The following is a 10246-nucleotide window of genomic DNA, read 5'->3' as shown; positions in this document are numbered from 1 at the left end:
GCCAGGATCACTGCTTTGCATTCATCTCTCTGATGTTCTTACTTGCTCATTTTTACTGTCCTGAAAGCCCTAGAAGGGAAGGTGTGAGGTTGCTGTGGCAGCCTTTCCTTTTAGCAACTAGAGCTATTCTATTACCCTGCTGGCATTAAAAATAATCTACATTAAGTCCAAAAAGTGGTCAAACAAAGAAGGGAGAGGGAGTAGCATAAATTCACTTGTTTGGTAGCATGGCCAGGATGCCTCAATGTCAAAGCTTGGGTTAGACTTTCACTGAAGCCTCATCTTTGCAATTCTACTGGGTATCCTCAGTCAATTCAAGAAGAGGCATCAGAGCCACAGTGCTTGTTTTTTTGTACCTCAACTCCACTGGGCACGTCAGAAGGACCTGATGAATGAGTCCAGCTGTCTCTCAGCCAGCCTGTCCCCAAAGAGTTGCCATGGAAAAACCATGCTGGCTTCAGGCCCAAGCTCACCAAAAAGGAGCATTTGGACAGTACTGCACAGTCTGACAAGGATAAAGGGAAACAGAATAAATGAGTGCCTTTTAGCATGCAAGATGTTCCTTGCACAAAAATACATTTTTTCCCCAGAAAAGCAGTCTTCAGTTATTCCATTGCTAAGCATTTTAAAAAGTCGAGAGTATCAGTAACTGTGTAATTCTGATGCATCCATCGGCCATCTGGGAAACACTGGCCTTTTCTGGTAGTTCAGCCACACAGTTTTTACAGAGACTACATAAAAATAACATATATAATATGCATTACATGTATCACAAAAAGTTTGTAAATCTATGCACAACTATGCAAATGTTATATACCAAAAAACCAAACCCATTTCTGTCAAGTCAATTCCGACTCATAGCAACTCTATATAGATGTATGTATTTACTGCCTAGTTCTTTAGAGTTTACAAATCTCTAGCTTAATGCCTTATTATTCATAAAAAAAAAAGAGGAAGCTTGCGTAACCAGAACACAAAGAGGACCTGGGAATGACTATTACCAAATTCAGAATACAACCCAGTCAAGACATCATGTCAAATATGTACTATTATTTTTCAAAAATGGTAATATTATCAAGAAAGTAAAGTAAAAATTTATTTAAAAGCTTTACTGATATCAAGGTAGCTCTGTGTCTATTATGTATTTTTTCAGTCAAGATACTAAAAACCAAACCCATTGCTGTCAATTCCAACTCATAGTGACCCTATAGGATAGAGTGGAACTGCCCCATAGGGTTTCCAAGGAGCAGCTGGTAGATTTGAACTGCCGACTTTTAGTTAGCAGCCCAGCTCTTAACCAATGCACCACCAGGGTTCCAAGATACTAAAAGGACAACTAAAATGTGGGGAATCCATAAATTGTGTTTTACATGGGAAGGAAGAGACTTATAAAATAATAGAACTAAGGCAATTGAAATTGCCTTCTTCTCGCTTATGTTTATTTTCTAATTTTTCTCAGGTGAGCATGTGATACTCTTGTTATAAGGGAAAAAAATAACGTCTTTAGCCAAAAAGGTTGGGAGCCAGTATAGGTGTTGGTAACGAAGCACATCAGGTGTCAGGATTGTTTGGATTGAAGGTGTGTCAAGCAGATGTCCCTACCTAGAAAACGTACCATTAAGATTTGGGGAGTAGGTCAGGCTTGAGAGGAATTTTTAAGGGAGGTTAAAATTTAGCAATCAGAGAAGTGAAAAGAGAGCATTTTCAATACATTGAATGGCATGAACAAAGCCAAGATGTCAGAATTCTGCCTGGCAGGCCAATGGAACACTCTGGAGATTGGCAGCACACATGTTTCTGCAGGAAGATAAAGAAACACAGGTTGGGAATGACGAGACTCAGCAGGGCCCTGAATGCACAACAAATATATCTATTAGGGAATGGAGGCTACTAGAGATGTTTCTAGCAAGACAGTGACATGCATACAAATTAGATAATAAAGAAAGAGAGAGCAGCTTTAGATGGGCTGCTATTTCTCACATATGAGAGGTGAGGCTAACAATAACTCACATGACGAGTAGCTTTCATGAAGTATTCACAGGAAATTCCCAGTCCCCTTTGGGTTAAATTATAGGGCATCTTGTTCTGCTTAAGGACTTTCATTGACTTGCCCCTCAATTTTCAATCTCCTCAAATCCCCAGGGCGCCTCTCTACTCACCTCAGGCACTATATTAACGACTTCTGGCCTTCCTCCAGGGCCCTCCCTTTTCTGGTTTCATCCATCTGGGCAGTGCACTTTCAAGAGCTCTCTGCAGAATGTGGACAAGCAATCTGGGGAGCAGAACACCAGAAAGGTGTTCCAGGCAGGTGGCCCAGCCTGGAAAACAGATCAGAAGAGAGAGAGGATATTACCGTGCCTCAGACAATAAACTTGGAGCAGATACTCTGAAAAAGAGCCAACTTTTCATTAGTGGTAGAGGTAGGACAGAATGAGCAAGCATAGGATGACTCACCATTAGTTTTAACCAGTGGTGGCCACCAAAGCACCAAATTACAAAATTAACCAATATAAATTCCATATTACCTCATTTATTACCCTTATTCTTTCAGCCATGCATGCCCATCATGTACATTTATTGAGTTTGGAACACAAGTCAGCTAGTCATAGGAAATGGCCAATTAGAGAAATGCCTGGAAATAGTACTCTAAGTGGCTTTATTTTTTTGTTTGCTTATGTATATTCGTTCCTCTACAACAGAAGCCTTAATAAAGAGCCAATGTATTTGTGAATTTCTTTCATGTCCCCAGGGATCGCATCTCTATTGGAATGCCTAAAGGATATAACGTATATTAAAATACTAAATGGTCTCAAACAGATCCAGTGCATGTAATGACAACGTTATGCACTGCAACCTTCTGGGCACCATTCGCTTCACAGTCTCTGTGGTAGAGTTACAAAATGCACAGCCTGCCAGACAAACCATGGAGAATTTTCTACAAGAGGAAGTTAAATGGCTTAATGAACCATAAAGAATTCAAGGTAAAGTCAAAAAAGCTCACCATATACTTCTTTGTGAAAGAGAATAAATCTATTTTTTATTTGCTTAAGTGCTGTGTGCATGAAAAGTCCTCAGATACTTGTTAAATAAACCATATACCTAATGCATTTCATTACATAAGTCCTAAGGAACTCAGGGCAACCAAGGGAAAAGAAGTAGGATAAACTCAAATTGGCCAAAATTAATGGTATAACTGACTAATATTAGTGAAAATGGAACTCGCGATGGAAAAATAAAGCTGTATTTCATGCCCCGACATTTGGGACTGAGATTCACACCTGCTACAATACTTTCACGTATATCATTTCATTTGATCCTCATAGTAATGCTACAATGAAAGCATGACAGATGTTATTATCATTCTTTAACAGAAGAGAAAACTCAGGTTCCAGGAGGTTAGGATAAGGATTCAAATCTAGAACTTCTGCCCATTTTTTTCCTCTAGCTGTTGCCTATCTCAGCCCTATACTAGTCAACTATTTGCTCCAGGAGCCCAACCTTCAGGGCATAGTGTTGCCTTGTCAATGCTTGAATTTTCACTCCCAAATCCAGCCCAAGTTCTCAGTTTTACTCCCTGGATCTCCGAAAAATAAGGTGTTTTGCTTTTGTTGTTTGATTTGTTTTGTTTGGGCTTGGCTTGACTTCAAGCCATTTTGGAACTTCAGTGTCATGACCCAAAGGAAAGGCAGAAAACACCAGGGAACTCAGGGCTGGATAAGCAATAAACCTAATTACAGGGTACAAAGAGGCCTGGTGACCTTGTCTTTTCTGATTCTATCGACCGTTCATATCCGTGGGGATTCATTGTGGGAAATGGACCACAGCAGCACACATCTCTCGCCAGTGCAACCAATTGAAGTAGCACAACATCAGAGTTTAAGAGGTGAGTCTATTGGAAACTGGACCCCAGTTCAAGCCAGCAACTGGGGATATACAGATTAGGGTCCAGCCCTAAGAAAGGAGAGCTGCTCAGAGCTTGGCGTCTTTCCTGGACCCTTGAAAAGTGGATTGATACTGAGGACAGTGTTGCAGTTCAAGCAGGGACAACAGTACTCAATAGAGAAGAAAGGAGCCTGTACTAAGTCAACACAGTGGGCACCTGGGGCTAATGGTCACCAGAAAACACATGACACTACTCCTTCAACAGCTGAATTCAAGATCCAATATGAAAAAGAGTGGCCAAAACACACAGAAAAGAACATAAGAAACTGTGCTGAGAGGATGCGCCTCAAGAAGTAGGGAGATTATAAAAGCCAAACCCTCATTTGCCATAACAGGAAATCATCAGATATTGTTTAAAAAGGATAAATCTAGAATTAGCAATATAAATGTTTAGAAATACGGAGATGAATACCAAAAGAAACAGAAAAAACAGTAAAAAATGGTTACCTCTAGGGAGTGGAGCTAGAAGATGGGAAGATACTTGGAAGGAGGCTGCCGATTTTTAAGACTATTAGTGTTGTTTTTAAATATATGTCTAAGCAGTGCTTTGTACAAATTTTTTTTCCCAAGAATAAGCAAGGAAGAAAGGTAGGAAGGATGGAAGGCAGAAAGGGAGGGATCAAGGAAGGGAAGGAAGATAGGGAGAATTGAAGGTGCTGAACCCACAAGTGAAGGCTCCAGGGTGTCAGGTAGAATTACCACAGTAGGTGGGAAGAGGAGACGGAGCGACCCACACTCCTTACAGTCAGTCTCTTAACTCCACCCCAAGCAACCCACTCCAGGCGTGAGACAGTCTATTTCAGTTCTGAATCCACTCTCTACCTGTGTGAACACAGGTGAGTTACTACTTGTTGTTTTGCGCCATCGAGTCAATTCCAATTCAAAGTAACCCTATGTGACAGAGTAGAACTGCCGTATAGGGTTTCCTATGCTGTAATCTTTATGGAAGTAAATTGTCAGGCCTTTTCTCCTATGGAGCTGTAGATGGTTTTGAACTGTAGACTTTTTTGGTTAGCAGCCGAGCACTTAACCATTGTGCCAACAGGGCATTTCCTTCATCTGGTAAATACCTTTTTTTTTTTTTCCTCTCACTAAGCCTGCTATCGTCTGTGGCCAGTACTGTGATAGGTTCTAGGAATAAAGAAATGAATAAATATGCCCCATGCTCTCATGAGGCTCACTTACACTCTCAGGAGAAGATGGCCTTGGGTACATAGAGATAAGTGCACATACATACGTATATGTGCTGGGTTTGGTGGACACATCAAAGAAGGATGGTCAATTCTACTCAGGACTGGTATTCCTTACAGTGAGAGGTTATAGTCTTTACTGAAGCAGACTGCCACATCTTTCCCTCAGAGTGGCTGGTGGGTTCAAATCGCTGACTTTTTGGTTAGCAGCCGAGCTCTTAACCACTGTGTCATCAGGGCTCCTTTTTTGATTCTTAAAAAAAAAAAAAACCGTCAAGTCGATTCCAGCTCATAGTGACCCTATAGAGCAGAGTAGAACTGCCCTATGGGATTTCCATAGAGCAAATTAGGAATACCACCCTAATTTCACCAGTGGACTATCAGGAAAGGCATCAGAGAACGAATACTTGAGCAGAGTCCTGAAAGATCAGTGGCATTAGCAAGGCAGGAGAAAAGTCTAGGAGAGTACTTTTTAAGCAGAGGGAGTGGAGGCATTCTGCGCAGTGGGAACATCAAATCCAGGAACAGGCGGCACCTAAAAAGAAGGCTGGAGAGATGAGTGAGGGCCAAAGGTCTATCATGAACAACTCATGTGCCAAGCTAAGCACTGAATATTCTTCTAGAAGGCACAGAGGAGGGTTTGACTGCAAGTTATGGAATGTGTGCTGAAAGAGGAAGACAACTGGGGCTTCCACCAGGGCAACAGCAAAAGGGTAGCAATCAGTGGTCCCCCTGAAAAGAGTGCATAAGACCTCGTAATGGAGAAATCATCGCTGACCTTTGCCGGTGGTGAGGTGGATGGCTTATTGCTAAAGGCTGAAGGTTAAATGGCTCAACTCCCACATATATGTTCAACCCTTATCCCTTCCAGTGTTTCAAGAATTTTGGGGGTGGCTTACATGTTTCCTAGTTACCTCTAGCTCTGAGTTCCTACTCCAGTTGAATTAGTTCAAGGTACAGATCTTTTCACTGTTCTGTGCACATCCTCACACTGAATCAAACTTCCAAATTCTCAATAAAACCTGACTTTGCTTACCCCACCCCCCAGACAGTACCAAAACTCTGTCCAGATGGTGCTCTCCTTTGCCATGGTAAGCAATAAGCTCAGCTTTAGTTTTTCAATAGATGGCGTTGGTGATTTGGGGGGACCCAGCAAACAACCACACTAACCCAGCCATAGAATTCAGACCCTTTCTGCCATTCACATACATACACTACTAACACATGGCATTTGTGCATATAACTGATATCACTAGGTTTGGATTTTATAACATAATGCTGCTCAGATCCCACTCACCTCAAAAGTCTAACTTCCTGGTTACCCTGGACTCTTGCAGACAGGCTCCAGCCTCCATACTCAATGACAAAAGCAGAGCCATGTACATCTCAAACACCCCACCACCACACCCTCCGCCACCTGTGTTAGGGCCTATCTTTGCACATTCAGTGACCCTTTAATTAAGAGCCTTACCAAACAACTGACTCTCCTGTTTAGTAGCCCAGAAAAATGGTCAGGGGCATTAAAATGTCTGCCCTGAACTTCTCTGCAAGAGAATATAGCATGTGTATTTATTTTTCCATTCAGATATACCAAACTCCTTAGAAAGCATAAGTGGCTTCCAGTCATTTTAGGTTTTAAATCACAAATTTGATATTTTGTTTCTGTTACATGACTCAATATACTTGTTATAGTGGATGTACAAGTGCAAAAGGAGCATAAAATAAGTTATCTGAATTGAATTGTGGGAGTCTGGAAAAACTTCCAGAATACTGAGATGTGAAAGATGAATTGGCCATTTGTGGCAGTGGGAACAGCATTCAAAGGATTAAAAAACAAAAAAAACCCACTGCCGTGGAGTCGATTCCGACTCATAACAACCAAAGGATTAGAGGATGAAATAATAATAGTAATTACTAATACTTATTGAACACTCCGAGTGTTCAATTTAATCCTCTGACCCACCCTGAGAGGTCAGTACAATTTTCTCAATCTCATTTTACAGATGGACAAATTGAGGCACAAACACATTAAGTAACTAGCTCATAGTCAAGTATGCAATGTCTCAAGTCTAAGATTCAAACTCAGATGATCAAAGTCCACACACTGAATCACAATCCAGTGCTTTCTCCTATTGTAAGAACAACATGAGATCAAGAGGGGAGAGACCTTTAAGGGACTGTAACATCAAGCACAAGAGGAATAGTAGCGGGAGATGAAGTTGTACAAAGCGGTTATAGTCCATCTTTGGGATTTTGTCATTTGTAGATTTCTTGGATTTTTTCCTGTTTCTTCTCAGTTGGTCTGGAAAAAGAAGGAACACAATTCAGGTTTGTTATTTAATGCTAGAATGGAGGAAGGTGTCTTAGTCATCCGGTGTTGCTATAACAGAAAACCACAAGTGGATGGCTTTAACAAAGAGAAGCTTATTTTCTCACAGCCTAGTAGGCTAGAAGTCAGAATTCAGGGCACCAGCTCCAGGGGAAGTCTTTCTCTGTCGGCTCTGGAGGAAGGTCCTTGTCATCAGTCTTCCCTTGGTCTGGGAGTACCTTAGTGCAAAAACCTCAGGTCCAAATGACACACTGTGCTTCTGGCACTGCTTTCTTGGTGGTATGAGGTCGCCACGTCTCCCTGATCGCTTCTCTCTTTTATATTTCAAAAGAGATTGGCTTAAGACACTACTTAATCTTGTAGACCTCATCAGTATAACTGCTGCTAATCCATTTTATTACCTCATAGTGATAGGACTTACAATGTATAGGGAAATCACTTCAGAAGATAAAATGATAGACAATCATACAATCGTACAAGGGAATCATGACCTACCCAAGTTGACAGATATTTTGGGGAGACACAATTCAATCCATGACAGGAGGACTCTTCTCACAAACTGAAATCAGACAGGGGTCCACATGATGTTGGAGAATGATTGCTGGCCTAGGAATTAAAAGACTCAGTGCTGCCTCTGCCTGGGGTGCAAGCTCTGTGACCTTGGGCAAAGCTTTTAACTCTGGCCCGTAGTTTCCTCACCAAAAAAATTAAGTGTTTGAACTCAATGGTCTCTGAAATCCCATCAAGTTCTATGTTCCAGTTGTCTCCCAAAAGCATGGGCAAGGACCTCTCTGCTTGCCTGCTGCCGGCCGAATTTCCCATGTTTGCACTTTCCTACTCCTCCTCTCCCTCTGTTTTATCCATCTGTTATCGCCCACTGTTCTGGCACCATCTGTTGTTTTCAGATGTCCTGGTAATTCAAGGATGTGTTTTTACATGTGAGGTTTCTCCTATACAGACTTTGCAGGAAAGATACAACATTAATTAAAAAAAAATTATAAGCACATTCTCCCAAGATCTTTCTGTCCTTCCATCTCCATTTTCCTCTTTTGTAGTTATTTGTGGTGTTAGAAACGAATATACGTATTTATTATAGAAGTACCATAGAAATTATACATAAGCAAAAAAAAATTTTTCCCTGTGTATCTTTCCAGGCTTAGATGCTTTGTTAACTATGTATCTTTTCATTTCAACTCCCAATTAATAAGAAATTTGTTAAAACTCCTATATCAATTGTAAGCAATCATTTCAGAGAAGTAACAAGAAAGTGAAAAAAAAACAAAACAGACAGATGAAATGTAAGAAATCTTGGATTAAATTCTTTCCAAAGCGAATGGGCCAAATTTTGATCTTAGAAGCTAATGCCTCACTTTAGTCTATATTCATTTTAGTCTTATAAGAGCTAAAACCTACGTAGTAATTATGCATGAGTAACCTGTACTGCTTCCAAGAAATGCCAAGTACAGTATAGAAACAATCTCATTAACCTTCACCATGACCTCATGGAGTCTCCATATGTAAGTCTTCTCCCCATTTTAGATTTGCATTAATTACTAAGTTAAAAGTCACTAAACCTGTTTGTTCATGTCCTAACATTTCAGGCAACTAAGATCACAAAAGATCGAAAACACCATTCTTTCTGTTGTCATCTCTCTATTGCTGACATAACCCTTGAGTCCATATTATCTCTCTTTGGAGGGAAATAAATTTGTAGGAATTTCAGAACAAGGAACAGATCACAAAAACATTCCCATTTTACTCCTGTTTCATGGACTACAAGAAAGCCGTGAATGTACATGTCAGTAAAACATTCCCAGGTTCTTAGATGAGAGGTGTTAAATAAATAGGTTTTGAGCTGAACTGGAAAATGTGTTTACTTACAAACATTGTGTACAATCCTGTTGGCTCCCCAGGAAGCAGGCTCCCTTCATCACTACCGGGCTTTCTGCAGAGCCTGCCTGCTCTTGTTTTTCAGCTCCCCCGCCATGTGACCTACACTTTGAGAAACTGGTTTGTTTATGCTGCAATGCATGATCCATTTTCCCACTGCAAAGGCTCCCTCTGTTCTCATGTGAATCAAAGATTGTTGAACTGCCAGTGACCTAGAAGTCCACACACGGGCCCCTCCTCAGTCTCCTTACTGGAGCGTTTGGTCTTTCCTTTTCACTGGCTTCCTGTCTTGCCTCCTCTCCCTCTACTCTTTCTTTCCTCCCAAACTTCTCCATCTTCTCTCTCCGCTTTAGTCAACTTTAATCATACTATCGAGAGTCCACCCCTCTTCTCGCCTGTCCTAAGGTTCAGAAATGAAGTCTCCCCACACCTTCCTGTACTTCTATGATCTCCAAACCTCTTCCAACCTCCCAAACAAAATGAAAAAAAAAAAAAAACTCCTGAGGGCAGAAACAACAAATGAAGTCTTTTTGGGTTTACACTCCAGAAGCTCTAGCACAGTGACTTGCAAGTGAAGCCGGCAGTCATGAAAGGGTTACCAAGGGTTATATCCCATAGTAGTTGTTTTTCAGAAAAGTCTACTCTTACTACATTTCTGTTACAACTTTTACAGCACTTCACCATGATGGGTCAAATCCCCAGGTTTCTTGTCTTCTGGCAGGAAGCCAGGAGGCACAGGCGCACTGACTCTGAATCTACCCACTATATGACCTTCCTGTGGTGGCAATAGGGAGCCCTAGCTATTTTTTCAGGGCTGGGCACAGTATTTTTAGAGCCATGCGCGAAAAACCCATTCACTAAAATTACGGGGACTGCACGGCCATCACGTGACTGA

The 10246-nt window shown here is 41.2% G+C and overlaps 1 long non-coding RNA gene across 2 annotated transcripts; it reads right to left on the bottom strand.

Annotated features, from left to right (window-relative positions):
• Window positions 1-934: 934 nt before the first annotated feature.
• LOC126078744 (uncharacterized) lies at window positions 935-9393 on the bottom strand. 2 transcript variants are annotated; one of them, XR_007518150.1, is made up of 4 exons: window positions 9343-9393; window positions 7300-7434; window positions 2160-2318; window positions 935-1797 (listed from the first exon to the last, which is right to left on the bottom strand). It is a non-coding gene; the product is annotated as an uncharacterized LOC126078744 (long non-coding RNA). The 2 variants fall into 2 exon arrangements; XR_007518151.1 differs by lacking the exon at window positions 7300-7434.
• Window positions 9394-10246: the final 853 nt, after the last annotated feature.

This window comes from Elephas maximus, chromosome 7 (genome assembly GCF_024166365.1).
Source record: "Elephas maximus indicus isolate mEleMax1 chromosome 7, mEleMax1 primary haplotype, whole genome shotgun sequence".
In the NCBI taxonomy this organism is placed as follows: domain Eukaryota; kingdom Metazoa; phylum Chordata; class Mammalia; order Proboscidea; family Elephantidae; genus Elephas; species Elephas maximus.
This window is presented reverse-complemented; position numbering and strand designations above follow the sequence as displayed.